Consider the following 25,742-nt stretch of genomic DNA (forward strand, 5'->3'; position numbering starts at 1 on the left):
TCAGGCATACGAGGAAGCAGTTTGGGCAGCTGGTGGAGATGACAAGGTGAAGGCTAACTTGTTCCCCATGGCCCTCGTGGGCGCACCGTGTGCCTGGCTGCTCAACCTACCGGCATCTTCCATGGCCTCACGGGAGGAGCTATGCATCCTCTTCCTCGCCCACTACGCAGCACCGACGCCCCGGTCGTCGCAGCTCTCCTGGGTGGCTCACAGGCACCACCCTCCGACTGCCACATCAAGCCGTTCTACCAACAGACAGGAAACACTCAGGCGGGCCCAGGGGCTCCCCCGGGCTGGGTGGCACCCCAAGATGACCTCACCTTCGGCCCTGAAGATCACCCCGCCGCCATGACGGGGGCAGGCACGCTCCCGATGGTCTGCACCCCCACCATCTGTCACGTGGCGATCACCAGAACCCTCATCGACGGTGGGGCGGCCTGAACGTGCTCTCCCCGGAGGCATTAGGCCTGCTCCACGTGCCGCCCAGCCAGCTCTGCCCCTCCAAACCTTTCTCCGGAGTCTGCAATAGCTCCACCAGGCCCATGGGGCAGATCCGTCTCCCTGTCACCTTCGGGACCCGCGACAACTGCCGCACCGAGCTCATCGACTTCGACATCGCCAAAAGATCCTCTCGCAGGCTCCCTCAGGAGCCAGGGGTGTTTGAGGAGCGGCTCTGCAAGCCAGCTACGGTCCCGCACATCACGACTCTAGCACCACCTCAGTAGGACCTGCCACAGGCACCTGAGACGGGAGCTCCAGCCTGTGGTCATCCCTCAGGAGCCCGCTTGCTACTCGTGCTTGAGCCTTAGGAAGGGTGCTGGATAGAAGAGTTCAAGGCGTACTTGCTTCAGGGGACCCTACCAGAGAAGGAGGAGGACGTCGAGCGCGTGGCCCGCCAAGCCAACGTGTACTGCATCAAGGATGGTGAGTTATACCGCAGGAGACCCAATGACGTTTCTATGCAGTGCATCTCCAGGGAACAGGGGCTCGAGCTGCTGGCAGACATACATGGTGGGGACTGCGGGCACCACTCCTCATCCCGCACCCTGGTGGGCAAGGCGTTCCGCAGCGGCTTCTACTGGCCCACCGCGCTCAACGATGCTACAGAGCTGGTGCACTCTTGTGAAGCATGCCAATTTCATGCCAAGCAGATCCATCAGCCCCCGCAGGGACTCCATACGATACCGCTCACATGGCCATTCACGGTCTGGGGGCTGGACATCTTGGGACCATTCCCTCGGGCGCCCGGGGGCTACCGATACCTCTACGTCGCCATCGACAAGTTCACCAAGTAGGCGGAGGTAGAAGCCGTGCACACCATCCCAGCAGGAACAGCCATCAAGTTCATCAAGGGAATCGTGAGCCGATTTGGGGTCCCCAATCACATCATCACCGACAATGGCTCTCAGTTCAACAACAATCTTTTCAAAACATAGTGTGCTAAGCTTGGAATGCATATCTGCTACGCCTCAGTAGCACACCCACTGAGTAATGGACAGACTGAAAGGGCCAATGCAGAGGTCCTGAGGGGCCTCAACACCCGCACTTTCAAGAAGAAGCTCCAGGCCTGCGGCAGGGGATGGCTCGACGAGTTGCAGTTTGTGTTGTGGTCCATCTGCACCACCGCGACCAAGCCAACAGGAGAAACGACTTTCTTCCTCGTTTACGGAGCAGAAGTGTTTCTCCCTCATGAGGTCAAGCATCGCTCCACGTGGGTCCTGGCGTTACCCGAAATGCAGCAAGACGCCACGCGGAGGATGGATCTCGTGGTAGGGAAGGAACGCCGCCGCCAAGCCTCGCTCCAGGCAGCGAGTTACCAATAGGCGCTGCGGCGGTACCACTGCTGCAGCGTACGCTCCAGGACGTTAGAGGTGGGCGATCTCGTCCTCAGGCGGGTGCTCTCTAGGGAGGGGATGCATAATCTCTCTCCCATGTGGGAGGGCCTGTTTAGGGTTGCCAGTGTATCTAGGCCTGGCGCCGCGCGCCTGGAGACACAGGACGAGGTCCCCATCCAGAACGGCTGGAACATCCAACACCTCCAGAAGTTCTACCCCTGAAGAAAGGCTCCTTCCTGTGAAGCAAGGCTCCGGCCTGTGAAGGTCTCCGCTCGTGACACTCTCACGTAATAATGAGTGGGGTTGTACATGCCCCGGACTCTCCTGAGAGTCACCCTGGGGCCTCATGGGGGCTCCCTCCCACGTCCTAGTGCTAGCACTTAGCTCCGCGATGGTGAGAAGACTAGATTAGGTGCAGGACGCGGCTGTTCATTTTCTTTCTGAAGTTGCTTGTGGTTTTCTTAGTAAGTTTTTCAATGGATTTGGTATTCTCGAGCGCTGGTTCCTCAAGTGTGTTTTCTCCTAAGCTGCTTTGGTCTAAGGACGTGGGGGATGTGGCAGTCGCCCGCCACTTATCCTCGCGCTCCCCGTGCGTGGGGCTAGGTAGGTGTGTGCGCCCAGGGCCTGTCTTTGCGCTCACGCACCGCGCCGAACCCCGTTATTTCGGCTTTATCCTCGCGAGGAGCCCTCGGTCGAGTCCGCTGGCGCTAGCACCCCTCATGTCCGTGCCCCTCGGGCAACGCGACGCAGTGCATCAGGCCCTTAACCTATGGCAGGGGGCTCGCATAAAGGGGAGCAAGTCGCTCGACAAATTTTCTCTTCCTACAAGGGACAGCTCTGCCCTGCTGTGGCTCCTGAGGGCACAAGGTGTATCACTTGAGGGCATAGGGTGTATGCCCTGGGGGCCTGTCAAGTACCTAAGGATAGGCTCTCATGAGGCGAAGGATGACTGCACGTATCAAGTTAAGCCTTCCTACCTTGACCCGCTCAAATTACAAACACTGCAACACAGCATCAAGGACAACAATCACAACATAAAAAGGCATAACAGCAGCAGTTCATTACATCCCCTCGCAGGGTACATTCTCCTTTTTTCGATTTGTAGGAGAAAGGAAAAGCTAAACAAAGAGGGTCCGAAGGCGTGCAGGCTTGGCACCAGCGCCGCATCCTCAAGCAGCGAATCAAGGTAGCCCGACGCTCCACCAGTTCTCCCACAGGAGATCTAGGGCCACCGGCCTTGAGTCCAAGTTCGCCGGCCCCCAGCTTCAGGTTGGGCTCCTCTCCGGCTTCACTGGAGCGCTGTGACAGGATGAGCCACCGGTGTCCTCGACATGAGCACGACGACATGGAGGCTAATCATAGCCACCGCTGCTCGAGCTCTCGTCCAAGGAGGAGCTGCCGCCATGAGAGGAGGAGCGCGTGCCGCGAAGGCCAGGTTCGCCATCGCCACCGTCATCATCGGTGCTGTCCTCCGGGCAGCACCCCATGCGGTGGCCGTCCCCCTTGAACACCCTCACGTAGAGGGTTGCCAGGTTGTCATACTTGAAGTGGAGGGTGCACCTTCCGCCCAGGCCACACGCGCGGGTGAAAGTTGGCCAGCCACAGGCTAGCACCACACTGCTAGAGGTGGAAAGCTCGGTGCTGACCCACGAGGCTCTGCTGCAGCACCCATCAGCCTGCAGCCAGAGGCCAGCAAGCCCCAAAGAAGGAAGCTCGCTGGAGAAGAAGCGAGGGAGCCGGAGCGAGGTGCCATCTGGGCTCACCGACCACACCGCGAACTTGGGAAGCACCTCCACTGAAAAAAAGCGCGGCCCAGGCGAGCGCACAATCACGGCGTGCCTCCCTTCGTCGTGGGGGCTGCTCCGGGGCCAGTAGCCCCCGCCGCGGGAAGAGGTGCCATCGCGGGCGCCCGGTGCAATGCTGCCTTTGGGGGGTGCGCGCCCTCGCCCCCTAGATGCTGCCGGAGGGACTGTCGGGTGCTTGCGGGGACGGCTACGACCCCTCTTGGAAGAAGGAGAGGTTGGCCCCTCCTTGGGGGCCTTCCCTTTCTCGGCCGCTGAGAACCACTTCGGCGACGTCATGGGAGCAAGGCGGAAGAAGCAGGCGAGAGCAAGATGAAGGAAAGATGGACAGGGGGTGATACGTCTCCAACGTATCTATAATTTTTGATTGCTCCATGCTACTTTATCTACTGTTTTGGACTATATTGGGCTTTATTTTCCACTTTTATATTATTTTTGGGACTAACCTATTAACTGGAGGCCCAGCCCAGAATTGCTGTTTTTTGCCCATTTCAGTGTTTCGAAGAAACGGAATATCAAATGGAGTCCAAACGGAATGAAACCTTCAGGAACGTGATTTTCTCACCGAACGTGATCCAGGAGACTTGGACCCTACTCCAAGAAGTAACAGAGGCGGTCACGAGGGTGGGGGCACCCCCCCCCCAGGGTGCGCCCCCTGCCTCGTGGCCCCCCTATTGCTCCGCCGACGTACTCCTTCCTCCTATATATACCTACGTACCCCCAAACGATCAGAACAGGAGCCAAAAACCTAATTCCACCGCCGCAACCTTCTGTATCCACGAGATCCCATCTTGAGGCCTGTTCCGGAGCTCCGCCGGAGGGGGCATCCACCATGGAGGGCTTCTACATCAACACCATAGCCCCTCCGATGAAGTGTGAGTAGTTTACTTTAGACCTTCAGGTCCATAGCTAGTAGCTAGATGGCTTCTTCTCTCTTTTTGGATCTCAATACAATGTTCTCCTCCTCTCTCGTGGAGATCTATTCGATGTAATCTTCTTTTTGCGGTGAGTTTGTTGAGATCAATGAATTGTGGGTTTATGATCTAGCTTATCTATGAATAATATTTGAATCTTCTCTGAATTCTTTTATGTATGATTGAGTTATCTTTGCAAGTCTCTTTGAATTATCTATTTGGTTTGGCCAACTAGATTGGTAGTTCTTGCAATGGGAGAGAAGTGCTTAGCTTTGGGTTCAATCTTGTAGTGTCCTTTCCCAGTGACACAAGGGGCAGCAAGGCACGTATTGTATTGTTGCCATTGATGATAACAATATAGGGTTTTTAACATATTGCATGAATTTATCCCTCTACATCATGTCATCTTGCTTAAGATGTTACTCTGTTTTTAACTTAATACTCTAGATGCTTGCTGAATAGCGGTCGATGAGTGGAGTAATAGTAGTAGATGCAGAATCGTTTCGGTCTACTTGTCTTGGAAGTGATGCCTATATACATGATCATACCTAGATATACTCATAATTATGCTCAATTCTGTCAATTGCTCAACAGTAATTTGTTCACCCGCCGTAGAATATCTATGCTCTCGAGAGAAGCCACTAGTGAAACCTATGGCCCCCGGGTCTATTCTCATCATATCAATCTCCTTTACTTTATTATTTGCTTTGTTTTTACTTTGCCTTTTACTTTTCACTGTGCATCTATATACCAAAAATACCAAAAATATTATTTATCATCTCTATCAGATCTCACTCTCGTAAGTGACCGTGAAGGGATTGACAACCCCTAATCGCGTTGGTTGCGAGGAGCTATCGTTTTGTGTAGGTATGAGGGACTGGTGCATGGCCTCCTACTGGATTGATACCTTGGTTCTCAAAAACTGAGGGGAAATACTTACGCTACTTTGCTGCATCATCCTCTCCTCTTTGGGGAAATCCAACACAGTGCTCAAGAGGTAGCAAGAAGAATTTCTGGCGCCGTTGCCGGGGAGGCTCACGCAAGAGCAAGTCAACCATACCAAGTACCCATCACAATCCCTATCTCTCGCATTACATTATTTGCCATTTGTATCTCATTTTCCTGTCCCCCACTTCACCCTTGCCATTTTATTAGCCCTCTCTTTCCCAATCTCCTCCTCTATTTCCTGTTTGCCTTTTCCTGTTGCTTTTCTGTTTGCTTGTGTGTTGGATTACTTGTTGCCATGGTGCAAGATAATACCAAATTGTGTGACTTCTCGAATACCAATAATAATGATTTCCTTAGTACTCCGATTGCTCCTCTTAATAATGATGAGTCTTGTGAAATCAATACCGCTTTGCTGAATCTTGTTATGAAAGATCAATTTGTCGGCCTTCCTAGTGAAGATGCCGCTACTCATCTAAACAATTTTGTTGATTTGTGTGATATGCAAAAGAAGAAAGATACGGATAACAATATTGTCAAATTGAAGTTATTTCCGTTTTCACTTAGAGATCGTGCTAAAGTTTGGTTTTCGTCTTTGCCTAAAAATAGTATTGATTCTTGGAACAAGTGCAAAGATGCTTTTATCTCTAAGTATTTCCTCCCGCTAAGATCATCACTCTTAGGAACGATATTATGAATTTTAAACAACTTGATCATGAGCATGTTGCCCAATCTTGGGAAAGAATGAAATTGATGCTTCGCAATTGCCCTACTCATGGTTTGAATTTATGGATGATCATACAAAAATTTTGTGCCGGATTAAATTTTACTTCTAGAAACCTTTTAGATTCGGCCGCGGGAGGCACGTTTATGGAAATTACGTTAGGATATTCTACAAAATTGCTTGATAATATTATGGCCAATTATTCTCAACGACACACCGAAAGATCTTCTAGTAAAAAAGTGCATGCAATAGAAGAAATCAATGTTTTGAGTGAAAAGATGGATGAACTTATGAAGATGTTTTCTACTAAAAATACTTCTCTTGATCCCAATGATATGCCCTTGTCTACTTTGATTGAGAATAATAATGAATCTATGGATGTGAATTTTGTTGGTAGGAATAGTTTTGGAAACAACGCATATAGAGGGAATTTTAATCCTAGGCCTTATCCTTGTAATCCTTCTAATAATTATGGAAATCCCTACAACAACTCTTATGGAAATTTTAATCATATGCCCTCTGAATTTGAGAGTAGTGTTAAAGAGTTTATGAATTTGCAAAAGAATTTTAATGCTTTGCTTGAAGAGAAATTGCTTAAAGTTGATGATTTGGCTAGGAACGTTGATAGAATTTCTCTTGAAATTGATTCTTTAAAGCTTAGATCTATTCCTCCTAAGCATGATATCAATGAGTCTCGCAAAGCCATGAGAATTTCCATTGATGAGTGCAAAGAAAGAACCGCTAGGATGCGTGCTTCCAAAGATGCCTTTATTAAAGCATGTTCTTCCAATTCCTATGAAAATGAAGATGAAGATCTAAAAGTTATTGATGTGTCCCCCATTAAATCTTTGTTTTGCAATATGAATCTTGATGAAACTAAATATGATCTTCCTTTACCTAGAAGGCGTTCTAAGAATTCGGAGTTTCTAGATCTTGATGATGAAATTGATAAAAGTGGGATTGAAAGAAATAAAAACCTAGATGTTGCTAAACCCACTATTTTGGATCTCAAGGACTTTAATTATGAAAATTTCTATTTAATTTATTGTATTTCCTTGTTGCAATCCATGCTAGATTCTCCTCAAGCTTATAGTCAAAATAAGGCCTTTACCGAACACATTGTTGATGCCTTGATGCAATCTTATGAAGAAAAACTTGAGTTGAAAGTTTCTATCCCTAGAAAACTCTATGATGAGTGGGAACCTACTATTAAAATTAAAATTAAAGATTATGAGTTTCATGCTTTGTGTGATTTGGGTGCTAGTGTCTCTACTATTCCCAAAACTTTGTGTGATTTGCTAGATTTCCGTGACTTTGATGATTGCTCTCTAAACTTGCATCTTGCGGATTCCACTATTAAAAAGCCTATGGGAAGAATTCATGATGTTCTTATTGTTGCAAATAGGAATTATGTGCCCATAGATTTTATCGTTCTTGATATAGATTGCAATCCTTCATGTCCTATTATTCTTGGTAGACCTTTCCTTAGAACGATTGGTGCTATTATTGATATGAAGGAAGGGAATATTAGATTCCAATTTCCCTTAAATAAGGTCATGGAACACTTCTCTAGAAAGAAAATAAAATTACCATATGAATCAATCATGAGAGACACTTATGGATTGCCTACCAAAGATGGTAATACCTAGATCTATCCTTGCTTTTATGCCTAGCTAGGGGCGTTAAACGATAGCGCTTGTTGGGAGGCAACCCAATTTTATTTTTTGCTTTTTGTTTTTGCTTCTGTTTGGGAATAAATAATCCATCTAGCCTCTGTTTAGATGTGGTTTTATATTTTAATTAGTGTTTGTGCCAAGTAGAAGCTATAGGATAACCTACGATGATAGTTGATTTGATCCTGCTGAAAAACAGAAACTTTGCACGCACGAATATAATTTTGTTAAATCACAGAAACGTAATTTTGCGTTGATTCTTTTTGCTTCTGTTCAATAGACAAAGTTTCCAGGACTTCCTATTTTGGTAGGATTTTTAGAGTTCCATAAGTTTGCATTAGTTACAGATTACTACAGACTGTTCTGTTTTTGACAGATTCTGTTTTGCGTGTGTTGTTTGCTTATTTTGATGAATCTATGACTAGTAAAATAGTTTATAATCCATAGAGAAGTTCGAATACAGTAGATTTAACACCAATATAAATAAATAATGACTTCATTACAATAACTTTTTAAGTAGTCTTTTGTTTTCTTTCTCTAATGGAGCTCACGAGATTTCTATTGAGTTTTGTGTTGTGAAGTTTTCAAGTTTTGGGTGAATTCTTTTGCTGGATTATGGAACAAGGAGTGGCAAGAGCCTAAGCTTGGGGATGCCCATGGAACCCCCAAGATAATCCAAGGACACCAAAAATTCAAATCTTAGGTATGCCCCGGAAGGCATCCCCTCTTTCGTCTACTTCCATCAGTAATTTACTTGGAGCTATATTTTTATTCACCACATGATATGTATTTTGCTTGGAGCGTCTTGTATTATTTGCGTCTTTGCTTTTTAGTTTACCACAATCATCCTTGCTGTACACACCTTTTGAGAGAGCCATACATGAATTGGAATTTGCTAGAATACTCTATGTGCTTCACTTATATCTTTTGAGCTTGGTAGTTTTGCTCATAGTGCTTCACTTATATCCTTTGAGCGTGATAAGTTTTGCTCTAGTGCTTCACTTAGATCTTTTAGAGCACGGTGGTGGAGTTGTTTTAAAGAAACTATTGATCTCTCATGCTTCACTTAGATTATTTTGAGAGTCGTTAAGAGCATGGTAATTTGCTTAAATATTAATATACTTGGTATTCAAGATATGTGAAACTTTCTTTTGAGTGCGTTGAATACTAAGATAAGTTTGATGATTGATAATTGTTTTGAGATATGGATGTGATAATATCAAAGTCGTGCTAGTTGGGTGATTATGAATTTGAGAAATACTTGTGTTGAAGTTTGCAAGTCACGTAGCATGCACGTATGGTTAAAGTTGTGTAACAAATTTGAAACATGAAGTGTACCTGGCTTGTGCATCCTTATGAGTGGCGGTCGGGGACGAGCGATGGTCTTTTCCTAACAATCTATCCCCCTAGGAGCATGCGCGTAGTACTTGATTTTTGATGACTTCTAAATTTTTGCGATAATTATATGAGTTCTTTTGATTAATGTTGAGTCCATGGATTATACGCACTTTTACCTTTCCGCCTTTGCTAGCCTCTTCGGCACCGTGCATTGCCCTTTCTCACCTTGAGAGTTGGTGCAAACTTCTCCAGTGCATCCAAACCCCGTGATATGATACGCTCTATCACACATAAACCTCCTTATATCTTCCTCAAAACAGCCACCATACCTACCTATCATGGCATTTCCATAGCCATTCTCAGATATATTGCCGTGCAACTTCCATCATCATATTCATGACATACATTACTTTTGTCATATTGCCATTGCATGATCATGTACTTGACATCGTATTTGTGGCGAAGCCACCATGCATTATTTTTCATACATGTCACTCTTGATTCATTGCACCATCCCAGTACACCGCCGGAGGCATTCGCATAGAGTCATATCTTGTTCTAAGTTTTGAGTTGTAATCCTTATGTTGTAATCAATAGAAGTGTGATGATCATCATTATTAGAGCATTGCCCAAAAAGAAAAAAAAGAAAAAAAAAGAAGAAAGGCCAAAAGAAAAAAAAGGCCCAAAAAAGAAAATAAGAAAAAATAAATAAAAAGGGCAATGCTACTATCTCTTTTTCCACACCTGTGCTTCAAAGTAGCACCTTGTTCTTCATGTAGTGAGTCTCATATATTGTGCTTCAAAGTAGCACCTTGTTCTTCATGTAGTGAGTCTCATAAGTTGTCTTTTTATACTAGTGGGAATTTTTCATTATAGAACTTGGCTTGTATATTCCTACGATGGGCTTCCTCAAATGCCCTAGGTCTTCATGAGCAAGCGAGTTGGATGCACACCAACTAGTTTTCTTTTGTTGAGCATACATAGCTCTAGTGCATCCGTTGCATGGAAATCCCTACTCCTCATGTTGACATCAATTGATGGGCATCTCCATAGCCCGTTGATTATCCTCGTCAATGTGAGACTTTCTCTTTTTTGTCTTCTCCACACAATCCCCATCATCATATTCTATTCCACCCATAGTGCTATATGCATGGCTCATGCTCATGTATTGCGTGAAGGTTGAAAAAGTTTGAGATTATTTAAGTATGAAACAATTGTTTGGCTTGTGATTCGGGGTATAGAAGTTGGGAACATCTTTGTGTGACGAAAATGAAGCATAGCCTAACTATATGATTTTGTAGGGATGAACTTTCTTTTGCCATGCTATTTTGAGAAGACATGATTGCTTTGATTAGTATGCTTGAAGTATTATTTTTTTATGTCAATATGGACTTTTGTCTTGAATCATTCGGATCTGAATATTCATGCCACAATTAAGAAGATTTACATTGAAATTATGCCAAAGTATCACTCCGCATCAAAAATTCTCTTTTTATCATTTACCTACTTAGGACGAGCAGGAATTAAGCTTGGGGATGCCTGATACGTCTCCAATGTATATATAATTTTTGATTGCTCCATGCTACTTTATCTACTGTTTTGGACTATATTGGGCTTTATTTTCCACTTTTATATTATTTTTGGGACTAACCTATTAACCGGAGGCCCAGCCCAGAATTGCTGTTTTTTTGCCTATTTCTGTGTTTCGAAGAAACAAAATATCAAACAGAGTCCAAACGGAATGAAACCTTTGGGAATGTGATTTTCTCACCGAACGTGATCCAGGAGACTTGGAACCTACTCCAAGAAGTAACAGAGGTGGTCACGAGGGTGGGGGGCGCCCCCCCAGGGCGCGCCCCCCTGCCTCGTGGCCCCCCTGTTGCTCCACCGACGTACTCCTTCCTCCTATATATACCTATGTACCCCCAAACGATCAGAACAGGAGCCAAAAACCTAATTCCACCGCCGCAACCTTCTGTATCCACGAGATCCCATCTTGGGGCCTGTTCCGAAGCTCCGCCGGAGGGGGCATCCACCATGGAGGGCTTCTACATCAACACCATAGCCCCTCCGATGAAGTGTGAGTAGTTTACTTCAGACCTTCGGGTCCATAGCTAGTAGCTAGATGGCTTCTTCGCTCTTTTTGGATCTCAATACAATGTTCTCCCCCTCTCTCGTGGAGATCTATTCGATGTAATCTTCTTTTTGCGGTGTGTTTGTTGAGACTGATGAATTGTGGGTTTATGATCTAGCTTATCTATGAATAATATTTGAATCTTCTCTGAATTATTTTATGTATGATTGAGTTATATTTGCAAGTCTCTTTGAATTATCCGTTTGGTTTGGCCAACTAGATTGGTAGTTCTTGCAATGGGCGAAGTGCTTAGCTTTGGGTTCAATCTTGCGGTGTCCTTTCCCAGTGACAGAAGGGGCAGCAAGGCATGTATTGTATTATTGCCATTGAGGATAACAATATGGGTTTTTTTATCATATTGCATGAATTTATCCCTCTACATCATGTCATCTTGCTTAAGGCATTACTCTGTTTTTAACTTAATACTCTAGATGCATGATGGATAGCGGTCGATGAGTGGAGTAATAGTAGTAGATGCAGAATCGTTTCGGTCTACTTGTCTTGGATGTGATGCCTATATACATGATCATACCTAGATATACTCAAAATTATGCTCAATTCTGTCAGTTGCTCAGCAGTAATTTGTTCACCCACCGTAGAATATCTATGCTCTTGAGAGAAGCCTCTAGTGAAACCTATGGCCCCAGGGTCTATTCTCGTCATATCAATCTCCTTTACTTTATTATTTGCTTTGTTTTTACATTGCCTTTTACTTTTCACTTTGCATCTATATACCAAAAATACCAAAAATATTATTTATCATCTCTATCAGATCTCACTCTCATAAGTGACCGTGAAGGGATTGGCAACCCCTAATCGTGTTGGTTGCGAGGAGCTATCGTTTTGTGTAGGTACAAGGGACTTGTGCGTGGCCTCCTACTAGATTGATACCTTGGTTCTCAAAAACTGAGGGAAATACTTACGCTACTTTGCTGCATCATCCTCTCCTCCTCGGGGAAATCCAATTCAGTGCTCAAGAGGTAGCAGGGGGATCTGCCCCTCCCTCACATTAATAGCCAAGGGAGGCCAACCGCCGGCCTCCACGACCCTGCGCCATTATGACCCTCTGCATGTCGCGTCGACCAGTCAAGTCGAGTAGTTGCCGAGGCAGCATGGTGAAGCGGAGTCGCCCACGTCCAATCAATCGCCACGCGTCATCAATGCCGCAGGCAGTTAGGGCCCGCGGCGCTCCGCCCTTGCCCTTTGGCTTCGCCTAGAGGCCAAGTCCGAGCGCGCCTTGTGCCCGGGGGCTACTGTCGGCATCCTGGACTTGGGGGTATCCAGTCCTGCCTACCTGCGGCTGACCACGTGGCTCCATCAACGGCCTGGTACGGTCCGGCTTCAACATCAACGCAGCAAGACCTTCGCGTGGCGGACGACACCAAGACCCACGAAGGAGTTGGCCTCCTCAGGAGGGCTCCTGAGGGGCGGAGAGTTCTATGCAGCTACCTCATGAGGCTAAGCTGACGTGGGCCATGATGACCAAGGCCAGGCGGGTGCAGAGCGCAGGTTTCCTCTTTGGTGCAAGGGTGGCAAGCCACAGGCGCGGAGTCCCAAGGAATCAGCCAAAGGTTTCCATTCTGGTGCAACAAGACCAAGACCACCAGGACGGCAGGGCGGAGATCATCACCGAGCCCACCGCAGCGTCACGACAAGAGGCTTTTCACAGGCGAAGACTACTTTTGTCAGGATAGACTGTACTACTTGTCCCCTTTCAAATCCCGCCGTTATGGAATCCCTTCCCGCTCATATTTGGGATGAGGACCAAGGCCACTATATATACGACTTAGCCACCAGCATAGAAAGGGACTGAAACCAGAGCAAGTAGAACATCACACCAGCTCAAGAACACCTCACCTCCTGAGGCTTGTTCATCCTTGTACTGGTTCATCCATAGCCCCTCGAGGCAATCCACCACACCACACTCGATTCGGGTATTACACCACAACGGTGGCCCGGACCTGTATAAATCTCTATGTCTTTGTGTCTCTATGAGCTCTGCGCGCTAGGCTAGGGAGGATCGCGAGTAGGTAGGCTGGGCAAGTTGAGATCTCCGCACGCACCCAGAGTTCGAACCTCTTATGGGTTGCCGGATCCGTACATGAACAACAAAAGGAAAGATACAAGGTAAAGTTCATCTCCAAGAGGAGGTCTTGATGGTATCCTAGACAGATCTTCCCGCGAGGGAGTCTTGATGATATCTCGCAGGATCTTCTCTAAGATGGAGGTCTTGGCCTCCAATGGAGTAGTGGCCTCTCTCTCTCTCTCTCTCTCTCTCTCTCAAAACGAGGAGTGGTAGGAGCATAGCTCAAATACAAATGAGCTATCACTTTGTTAACCCTAAAACATAGGTGGAGGGGGAGTATATATAGTCTAAGGGGCGAAGGGGTACGTGGGCCTCGGCCCAGATGCACTGCACACAGATGGGGGGCGAATGTCTGGGCGTCGGGCCGGATGTTCGGGGCTTTGTGACAGGCCGGATGTCTGGGCTAGGGTGGCCGGATATCTGGGCTACCGTGGATGCATTCTGTGAAGGATGTCGGATTTCTGGGATGGGGCGGGATGCCCGGCTGGTCGCGTCGGGCCGGATGTCCGTGCCCTGTAGCACTTCGGTTGTTGGGCTGCTGCTGTTGTTGACATCTCCAGGGGCCAGATGTCCGGGCCAGGCGCTGGATGTCCGGGTCCTGTGAACCTTCTCCGCTTCCTCTTCCGTTGTCGCTTCCATGCTTCCCTCGCGGATGGTGTAGTTGTTCCTTGACGCTTGCACTCCTTCTGGTCGTCCGTGAAGCTCCGACAATACCTATGCATGCACACGAGTGGAGTGTCAAGTAGTATACCATCCTCAAAGGGGTCAAATGAGCACGTGTAAAGGATATGATTCACCTTTGTGTATATGAAGTAGATGTCACACGTGTCACTCGCTGAACGGACTCTTGACATGGTGATGTCCATAGGATGCTCCGCATCATCTCCCCCACCCCCCTGGGAAAGATCTAACCTCGGACCAAAAACCAAATCACCATGGGAAAGAGATGGCTTCGCCGTGTATAAGTGGACGTTCACCATGTACTCATCGTCTAGTAGCTCGAAATGTGCACTCTCCAATGTTGCACCGTCTAGTGATTCCTTCAAAAAGAGGAAAGACAACAAACACTCAGAAAAATAAATGTGGTTAATTAGCATTAGTGCAAAACCAAGCATTCAAGAGGTGATTCACCAAACAAGTGTCATCATCATGCAAAGCATATGGTGTGACAAAGGATTGCGACTTGGCATGTAAGCATATCAATCGAGCAGCAAAGATATCATGTGGACAAGTATGCAATTGTGAGGTAGTGATGAAAATATGTGTATTAAGAGAATAAGCATCTACCTCGAGGTCATAGCAAGCATTCACAACTTGCTCAATGAAAGGTCTATGGTAGGCATATGAATCATTCACAACACCAAATAGAATGAAGTGTCTAAACACATGGGTCAAGTGCAAGACACTCCAAGCATAACGTGCATAGGGTGTAGTGAATATAGTGTGGCACTCAACACAATAGAAATAGCAATTGTTCATCATGTGTGAGGCGATCGAGTCAATCATGTGACAAGCAATGGACATGGCATATGTGAAGAAATGACATTGTTGCACCCAAACATATGATAGGAACAAGTAATCCACAAGTTGGATGCAACACACAAGCCATATATATAATGAGGCATGGAAAGGTCAAAATGACACGTCGAAGCAAGATCTCTAACATGTGCGCAATCAAGTAGTCGAAGATGACCAATAAGTCTCATGGTGAAAGCAACACAAGCAGTATGATCCACAATATCCAATCTCAAGAAGGATGTCACCTTGAAAGCGTGTCCTTGCGCATTCTTCACAATGCCGAAGTTGTAGGAAATGTGGTGTAGAAGTGAGTCGTGGTAGAATATATGAGGCTTGCTCTCAAGAACTCGAATGGTCAACTCACGGGAAGTGGAAGTCGACACGAAGTCCAAGTATCCTACATATGCACAGAACAAAACAAAGAACGTATGCGCATGGTAGATAAACACATCATCCATCATCATGGTTCTCTTGTTTTGCACATAGGCATATGGTGCAAAGAAGGAAGGCAAGAATGCTTCACAAGAATTATGTCAAAAATTCCAAATATATGCGAGAATGCTATGGGGGCAATCTCATGAGCAAGACGAGAATCATTGTTGCACTCAATACATGGCAAATCATCTAGCATGAGAGAGGCAACACATGGAGATATATGACAAGAAGCAATATGAATCATGTGCAAAGCATATAGATGGTTGTCATCAACCACATGCAATGAGCAAGTATGAGTCATTGGTGATGCAACATAAGCAAGCATAGAGATCAAGTCGTGCAAACTAGTGGAGCAAAGATGTCACACACTAGAGTAAATCATGGAAATCATGTCATGTGAGAAAATACTAGGCATAGACAATGCACATGACATATCGCAAGCACGAACACAAAGCAAGATGAAAGTATCATCATAGGAATGGTGCACAGAGCAAACATGGCAATAACAAGCAAAATCTCCACCAAGCTTGCAAATATACATACAAGTATGATAATCAATCATCATGTGTAATGCAAAGCATGGGTCACAAATGCATGTCAAAGGCATAGGAATGGGCATATCATGCAAAGTGAACATGGCAAGATGGGCATATGTTATGTAATGGACAATAACCCACAACCAAGTGAGGGCCATGTAGAAGAAATGCCCGAAGTCTTTGTGCGAAGAGAGCGGTGGGAAAGACAAGCCATGGGATCCCAAATCAATGTTTCTCTCTAGAGCTTGTTTTGTCAACTCATGGGATTGTGAGGTTGACAAGTATTCATGGGTACCTACACAAAAAAGACACAAACCAAAGAAATTGTGTGCATGGTAAATGTACACGTCATCCATCATGATGTGTATGTGCATGTGTGAATTAGCACAAGATAAGCATCGCTCAAAGAAATTTCATGCATGGTATAAAAACATGTCATCCATCATGAAAGAATAGTTATTGTGTATGACACGATGGGGACACAAATTGAGAATGCAAGTATATTGCACATCAATAGCATGTTTGTTCATGGGAAGCATATGGTGCACACAAGTATTGGGATCATGCAATGAATGGGATGGATCAAAATCTCCTAAAATGTACGAGGAAACTATGGGGGTCTCCTCATGAGCAATAGCGGAAATATCATATGGAGAAAATGGACAACATCCAAAACAATGCATATCCGAAGCTAGGTGGTCATGGCATGGCATATGAGATAAATGATGCAAAGGGAGCATATCAATATCATCACAAGAAAAACAAATGCCAATAACCATGGGCTTGTCATCTATGCCATATGTACAAATTGGGTTTATTTTAAAGGCATATGCACAGTCACTATCAAGAGATTGCAAATAAGACATATGGTTGATCTCATGCATAGTATATGACAAGTCAAGTGGATTATCAAACATGATGTGACCTAAAGAATTGTCACAAGAAATCCTATGTAACATGGCATCACAACTAATAGACTCCACATGAGAATCATCATACTCATCATGGCATGGGCAAATGATACTAGCATGAAGCATGCTACTAGGTGGATCAACATCATGCAAGAAATCAATGTCAATAATGTCCACTAGTGGGACCAGAGCATCACCTTCACCTATGTTACCTTTTTCATTCCACTCAAGTGGTGTAGGTGAGGTGGACCAAATGGTGGTCATCTTCATCTTGATGGAACCATGTGGGTGGTGCATCATATTCCACCATGGCCATCGTCTTGTCCAAAGGGAGGACAAAGTCATCGAGGCTCGCCACGTCATCATAAATGGGACCTAGCACCAAATGAGAAGACACAATAGAGGTAGAGGTCAAGTTGTTAGAGATGTAAATGGCCTCACATGACCTATCAACTATCTCACTCGCTCTATGTGGTGACTCACTCCCTCCCTCAAGGTAGGTGCCCTCAAACTCACGTATGGTGGAGTCACTCATATCACTCAAGTGGTGGGGATTGTGGCTCTCCTCACATGGGAATTGGGGTAACACATCATATATGGGGCTAGTGGTGAAGTCACTCTCATTCTCAATATGGTAGGACAAGTCACTCAAGTCATCATACGTCACCGTGGTCGAAGGGAAAATCCCATGCTGAACCATCTTGATGTCGTCGCCGTGGATGAAGGCCAAAGATGGCACATCATAACTCTCCTCCATGACTGAAGCGAAAATCCCATGCTCAATCATCTCGTCATCATTGTCGTGAATGAAGGCCGAAGATGGCACATCATCACTCTCACCTCCAAGGATGGAAGCATCATCCTTGATCGCCGCCTTGTCGCTCGCCTCCAAAGCTTGGTCCTTGAGGGTCTCAAAGGTCGTACTCGGTGCTGCACCATCTCTAAAAAGAGTCGAAGTAGACTCGGCATCATCAATGCCACAAAGAGAGATGGTGGTGAAGTCGAACTTGGGAGCATCATCTTGGAGCTCATCGGGCTTGGACATCTTGGTGGTGCTATCCTCATGCTTGTTCTCATGGAGCTTGGTCTCGAGAAGTTTGCTTGGGGTGGCGAAGCCTTGGCCTTCATGAGTTCTTGTTCCGCCTTGAGAGGACCAATGTAGTTGTCATGGAGGGATTGTAGTTCTCGAGGAAGATAGTCCTGGAGATGTCGTTGTGCAATCCCATCATGAAGTGGAACTTCATGGAAATGGGGTCGTCCATGCCGGCTCATCGCAAGGCAATCTTCATCTCTTGAAGTACACGTCGATGGACTTGGATCCTTGGATGGTGTTCTCCAATTGGTGTAGAAGTTGTTACATGTAGGTTGGAGTCACAAACTCTCTCCGAATAGCTCTCTTCATCTTGGGCCAACTCATGTCATAGTACTCCAGAGGTGTGTGAAACCACCATGTTGACGCGTAGTCGTGGAAGTTCCTTGTGGCGCACTTCACTTATTCTTCGGAAGGGACTTGATGTAGCTTGAGGTAGTTGACCATCAAACACTCCCACTCGAGATACTCCTATGGTTCTAGAGTCCCATAGAAAGGAATCGTGTGGTCGATGTCGAGGTCGTAGTAGCTCGTGGAAGTCATAGACTTGAGCTTGGGCAGCTTCTCTTGAGTGTAGTCTTGGGGTGCTTGTTGGCGAATATGCCATATGTCCAAAGGAGAAGATGCCTTGAAGTCACTTGGTGAAGATGCCAAGGGAGATGGTGAAGTCGTCGAGCAGTTGTTGGTGTTGAGCTCTTGACCTTCACGTTCTTGTTGGTGGTAGTGTCGATGCCGATGTGACCTTGCTGGAGATGGTAGCTCAGAGGCATGTGCTCTTGAGCGTCTTCTCGAAGATGAGGAATACCTCTTGTAGGACTTGACGAGGGCTTTGATATCCTCCATTTGAGCTTGCATCTTGGCATCAGAGTTGTTTTTCGTGGCATCGAACTCGTCGTTGTTGTTGTAGACCGAAGGTGAAATGCCTTGTCTATCCATCACAAGACTCGAGCAAAGGTGAGCAGGTTACTCCAAAGCAGATTAAGGATTGGGTCCAGCTCTGTGAGATAATTTACGCACACAACCGTAGAGAGCATAACACTTCACAAATCTAATCTGCTGACAACAATTTAACGGTTTGCCCTTACGCCGTGGCCTGGTCCAACATGGACCGGTTTTTCTCAGCCTGCCTCGATACGCATTGCAAGGCGGTTCCATTGGCACGCCTCACCAAAGTAGAGATTGTGTTCCTCTTATAGCGGGATCTTCCATTAATACGGGCGCATTCAACCCCACGATGTTTGTTGGCATGACTCCGTGTTTTTAGGTAAGTCCCAAGCGGTTACGCTGAGGACGCTTGATATTCACCCCCTTTATAGAGGGGCCGAGGCCTATCCCTCTTTCCTACCACTCTTGCGCCTTTTCGCATCTCGAGTTCTAACACCCGAAGCCCAAGCTCAAGCACTTCGGATCTTCAATCATGTCCGGATCCAACCTTCAAGGCCGGTGGATGGCTTCCTCGGTCATAGAGGAGGACATCGCGAAGCATAGGGAGGTCAGATATCTGACCGCCAACATCAAGCACAGGCTTCCTGCTCCAGGGCAGGTCATCCCTACTCCCGAGCCCAATGAGAGCGTCATATTTGTTTCTCACTTCCTCCGCGGCTTAAGCTTCACCCTTGATCCCTTTGTGAGAGGGCTCATGTTCTATTACGGGCTAGATTTTCATGATCTAGCTCCGGACGCCATCTTTCACATCTCGTCGTTCATCGTCGTGTGTGAAGCCTTCCTCCACATCACCCCGCACTTCAGCTTATGGCTCAAGACCTTCAATGTGAAGCCGAAGATGATTGAGGGGCGACACGAGGAGTGCGGAGGTGCTGCAATAAGCAGGAACACTGACGCCCCATGGCCAGAGGGCTTCTTCCCGGAGGTGTCCGATCTGTGGCAGCGGAGGTGGTTTTATGTTACGACTCCTAGAGGCACAAAGTGGGTGGCTGCCCCCGACTTCCGTTCGGGCCCTCCGCCTCAACTTGCGTCATGGGCCAATGTAGGATGGGATTGGGGGCCTGTTAATGATGTACCAACATTGCAGAGCCACATCCGGGAGCTTCTTGAGAGGGACATTAGCCTTGTAAGCATAATTCTGGTAATGCTAGTCCGACGGATGTTTCCATGCAAACGCCGGCCTCTCCGGATGTGAGAGTTCAATCCGGAAGGTCCGCGGACTATTCTGCACTTCTTCGGCATGATGCTCGAAGGGATGTGTAAGTTATTCTTCGGACCACAAGTAAAGTGTCCGGACACCACCGATGATGCGGGCCTGAGCTGCAACCGCCCAGATACCCAAGTAAGTAACCCAGAAACCGAACACTTCATTTATATTTGTCATAACATTATTCTGAAAACCCTCCGTGGCTAGGAATGGCTCAGCAAGGCGGAGAGAATCAGGTGTCCGGCGCCACTTCCCGAAGGCTCGCCTAGTCCCGCCATAGCCAAGATGCTTGGTCGTGTGCTAAGTCAAGTGCCCTCGGGGAAAGACGAAGGGAAGAACAGAGAAGCAGAACTTCACACATTGCACATCCAAACCGGGGGAATTGCTACCTCTCCGAAGGAGGATAGTCGGGGAGGGGAATCTAAGGTCTCCTCCCATCGCGGGAAGAAGAGAGCCGCCTCCGAAGACTTGGAGACGGAGGTGCCCAGACAAGGGAAGAAAACTTCACCAGGGGGCCCTGCCCCGAAGGGCGTCTTCACCGTGCCATCCCCGCAAACGGGCCAGCCCTCAGTCAAGCTGTAAGTTAATTGTAAATACAAAGCTATTGCATCCTCCTCCGAGAACAATAACCAGGATCCATGCTTTGCAGTCCGGCTATCATCTCTTCTTGACAGAGTTCATCTTCGGGGGATCTCCTTCCGAAGATGATGGAGAGTGAAACCCCACCAACCTCTCCGCCTCATGGGGCGGGCGACCCCGAGGTGTCATCACGGAGGAGTCTAGATTTGCCGAGGCCAGAAGCTAGTACTTCGGCCGCCCTGAGCCCGGAGCGTTCGGCTCCCACGGGGGGCGATATGAAAGGTCAGGCACAGTTCGGCGACCGGCCGGATACGCTGACAGGCCTTCTGGAGCGAGCTGCTCTCTCGGAGGATCACCGTTCATTAATGAGCACGGTGCTTGAGAAGATTTCATCCGCCACAAGCGAGTTGAATGAAGCTTTTACGATCCTGCTCAGAGGCTTTGAGGTATTTAACGAAATACATAATTCTTGATGGTGGCGCATGCGCTAGGTGTGCTCCATATGGATAGTAGCCCCTGAGACTCTTGTTGCCAGCCCAAGGCGGCAAATGGAGGATCACATCATTGAGTAATGATCATACCGTGTTCATGCACAGGTGGGTAAGGGTTCGCCAGGCGACCGGTCCGTTGAAGTCGCCGAACTAAGGCAAAAGATTGGAGTTATCCATGCCGATATCACACTTGTGAACGAGCGGCTTAACGAGTCACAAGGTATGTGCTCTGCTTTCCTTATTTGGAAAAACTAAGAGTAGCATAATGTTAATGTTATATGCTTGGACTGTAGACGGAGCTGCTGCCGTGGAAGCCCTGAGGGCGGAACTTGCCCTGGCCAAGGAACAAGCCCGGGCTAGCAATGTGGCTGCCATAAAGGCGACCGAAGAGTTGAGAGCCGAACAGGCTGCTCATTGCCGAAGCGAAGACAAAATAGCTGAGATGGCTATGGAGCTGAAAAATGCTGCCGACCGGTATGAGCTCCTTAAAAAAGAGAATAAGGCTAATTTGGCTGACATGAAGAAGGCCCTTGATGCGGCCAAGGAGACGCGTTCCGAAATTAGGGATGCACGGGAGGAGCTTCGACAGGCCGGAGAAATTGCAGCTGGAAACCCCTATTTATTGCGGATGAAGTTCTTAGATCCGAATTACACTCCTCTGGATCGACGCTGGAGCCCTGAAGACGCGTATTTGGATCTGGTGAAGAGTATGGCTGATGCGGCCAAGTTTTTCGAGATAAAAAAGATAATGAAGTGGAAAAGCTGTTCTGGTCGCAATTCAGTGCTCCAACGCGCCCGTTGCCATTGAGTGAGAGGATGGCTGCTGTGGCCGAGCTCCGTAGGTTGTCCGGTCTTGCAATGAGGTCTGTAATAGACCATCTATGGCCGAAGGGGCCGAAGCCGGACAGTTATTTTGGTTTAGTGCAACAATTCCTTGGTGTCGTATCGTGAATCGATGCCATGAAAATGTAGGCGTGCATAGAGGGTGCACGGATGGCTCTTGCCCGTGTTAAAGCATATTGGACAGATATGGAGGCCACCATTATTGCGACCCAAAATCCGGTGGGAAGCCACGATCCAGTTGAGCACTACTTGGAGCAGGTAACAGAAGGTGCTCGTTTAATAGAGGCTCAGTGCTCGAAGAATGTCACGTTCGAGTGACAAACGTTTCATTGTAAACAAAATTTTATTTTAATTATGGCGGCTATGTTTATACTTTTCGCCCAAAAGTGTTATTGTGCCTCCTGTGCGGCCGTTTGATATATGTATGTAAGCTGAAAGTTAGCAGTCGTTGGCTTCAGCCCCCACGCACACAATGCAGGGGTGTTCGCGAGAATATGCGTAATCACAGTTGATCCAACGTCTTGGTCCATTAAGGAGGCGAACGCAGGTCGAAATAGGCAACCGGACTATATAGCTTTAACACTTTCACTTAGCCATAGGAGTTTGACGGTGGGGCTACTATGTAGCCCCTGGTACCGTTGCGTGCACCCGAATACGGGCGCGTGTGTACATGACCGGGAAACGGTCCTTCGTTAATGCGGAGGAATCCTAAAGATTCCTGATGGGTCCTCGAGTGGTTGACCAGTCTCTCGCTGTATCATGACAGTCATTTTTTGGCTTTCTCTACTAAGGTGCTCATCCAGAATAACCAGGGCACAATCGCAGTAGTTCTCCTTTGGCCGCCTTAGCCGATAAGAACGGACGTAAGGCGACAAATCCAGGAGCCGGGAATCCCAACAGTTGAACAAAGACATGATTTGGAGCTGATGCATATAAGGCCAAACTCACGACGCCGAACACTACCGAAGGTATTCGGACTAGAACATATACTCGACTAAAGAACGCCCTTTATTATGAACCCTGTATTTCCAGGTACGTGCATTAGTCTGTCGTGGCGAAATGCCAATAATGGCAGTATCCCCTGTGGGCGTAGTACCCATGGGATGTGTAAGCAACAAAAGACAATAAAGAAGGTTTACACAGGTGCTTAATCTAAATAGAAACCTTTGAGCGGGGCCCTGCTGCACGTCTGTGCCTTTGTCTTCGTTGTGCCGTGTCCTGGGAGGGTATCACACGACATGTAGAAGAGTATGACGTAAGCGTGTGAAGAATTGACTATGATCAATGGTAGTAGAAGTGTAAGACATTGGCCTGTTAATGAGGTCAAGCCAAAGGGTGGGCTTTATTGAATATTTGAAGCCCCTGGTGTCCTCTATGGGATTACATGTATAACGCCCAGCTCAGGTTTATCTGGGCTGCCGGACTCGTGTAACCGTGTCCGTGGTCTTGACGACCGATCATGCGTTCTTGATATTAGAGGCCGCTTAGTGTCCGACTGCTAGAGCCGTCATGTACCCTTCCCCGCGTAAGGAACACTCTGTATTTCTGTTAACGGTGATGATGCAACGTGCATCGGGCATGTTGAGTTTAAGGTAGGCGTAGTGCGGTACTGCGTTGAAGTGGGCGAAGGCCGTTCTCCCGAGCAATGCACGATAACCACTTTGGAGGGGGGTGATAACCCACAAGTGTAGGGGATCGCAACAGTTTTCGATAAGTAAGAGTGTCGAACCCAACGAGGAGCTAAAGGTAGAATAAATATTCCCTCAAGTTCTATCGACCACCGATACAACTCTACGCACGCTTGACGTTTTCTTTACCTAGAACAAGTATGAAACTAGAAGTACTTTGTAGGTGTGATAGGATAGGTTTGCAAGATAATAAAAAGCACGTAAATATAAACTAGGGGCTGTTTAGATAAAGATGCAATAAAGTAAGTATTAGTAGAGAGCTTTTTGTTACGAGAAAGTTATTTGTCCAAGGCAATCGATAACTAGACCGGTAATTACTATTGCAATTTTATTTGATGGAGAGGCATAAGCTAACATACTTTCTCTACTTGGATCATATGCACTTATGATTGGAACTATAGCAAGCAGTCCGCAACTACTAAAGATTCATTAAGGTAAAACCTAACCATAGCATTAAAGCATTAAGTCCCCTTTATCCCATACGCAAACAACCTACTTACTCGGGTTTGTGCTTCTGTTCACTCATGCCACCCACCATAAGCAAGTCATAAACATATTGCAAACCCTACAGCGAGAATCCCTCACTCTTGCGCGACATGGAGAGCTCCATAGGACAGCACCAATAATAAAACATGCAACTCAAACCAATCACGATCATCAATTAACCCATAGGACAAAACGGATCTACTCAAACATCATAAGATAGCCATACATCATTGGGAAATAATATATAGCGTTGAGCACCATGTTTATGTAGAGATTACAGCGGGTAACAGAGACGTTACTCCGCTGCATAGAGGGGTGAAGAGTTGGTGATGAAGGCAGTGAAGTTGTCGGTGAAGATCGCGGTAATGATGATGGCCCCCGGCAGCATTCCGGCGCCACCGGAAGCAAGGGGGAGAGGGCCCCCCCTTCTTCTTCTTGTTCCTTGACCTCCTGCCTAGAGAGGAGAAGGGTTTCCCCTCTGTTCCTTGGCTCCCATGGCTTGGGAGGGGCGAGTGCCCCTCCGAGATTGGATCTATCTCTCTGTTTCTGCGTTTTCAGATTCTACCCCTTCACCGTTTCTTAAATATCCGGAGATCCGTAACTCTTATTGGGGTGAATCTTTCGCCCAGACGTTTCTCAAAAAATTAGCTTTCCTGCAACAAAAGAAGAGCGTCAACCGCCTTACGGGTGGCCTACGAGATCCCAGGCCGCGCCCGGGGGGGGGGGGGGGGGGGGGAGGGCGCGCCCCCCTGTCTTGTGGCCACCCCGGACACCGTTTCGCATTGATTTTACTTCCCAAAAATCATAAATATTCCAAAAAAATATCCATCTGTTTTTATCCCGTTTGGACTCCGTTTGATATTGGGTTACTGCGAAACAAAAAACATGCAACAGACAGAAACTGGCACTGGGCACTGGATCAATATGTTAGTCCCAAAAATAATATAAAAAGTTACCAAAAGTATATGAAAGTTGAATAATATTGGCATGGAACAATCAAAAAATATAGATACGATGGAGACGTATCAGGGGCCGGTGGTGAAGAGTAGTTCTTCGCTTTTGAAGTTGTCTGGTGAACCGAATTTCACCTCTAGTACGAGGGAGCCCCTGCAGCGGGCTTCAACGCCTGGTATCACCCCTTCAAAGGTGGTGTTACTTTGGCTGATTCTGGATGGGTCTATCCCCATCCTGCGGACAATGTCCTGGTATATTAGATTGAGACTACTGGCGCTGTCCATGAGGATGCGAGTGAGATGGTATCCGTCGATTATTGGGTCCAGCACCAAGGCAGCTGATCCTCCGTGCCGCATACTAGTCGGGTAGTCCCTGTGATCGAAGGTGATCAGGTGGGCCGACTAGTGGTTAAGTTTGGGGGCGACGGGCTCTATAGCGTATGCGTCCCTGAGCGCGCGTTTGCGCCTTCTCTTGGGTGTGTGAGCCGCATGGATCATGTTTACTGTTTTTACCTCTGGTGGGAATTTTTACTGTACCCCAGTGTTCGGCTGGTGAAGCTCATCCTCGTCTTCACTTGGTGTTTCCCTTCCCTTGTGTTCGGCATTTAA

Source organism: Triticum aestivum, chromosome 6B, assembly GCF_018294505.1.
Source record: "Triticum aestivum cultivar Chinese Spring chromosome 6B, IWGSC CS RefSeq v2.1, whole genome shotgun sequence".
Lineage (NCBI taxonomy): Eukaryota > Viridiplantae > Streptophyta > Magnoliopsida > Poales > Poaceae > Triticum > Triticum aestivum.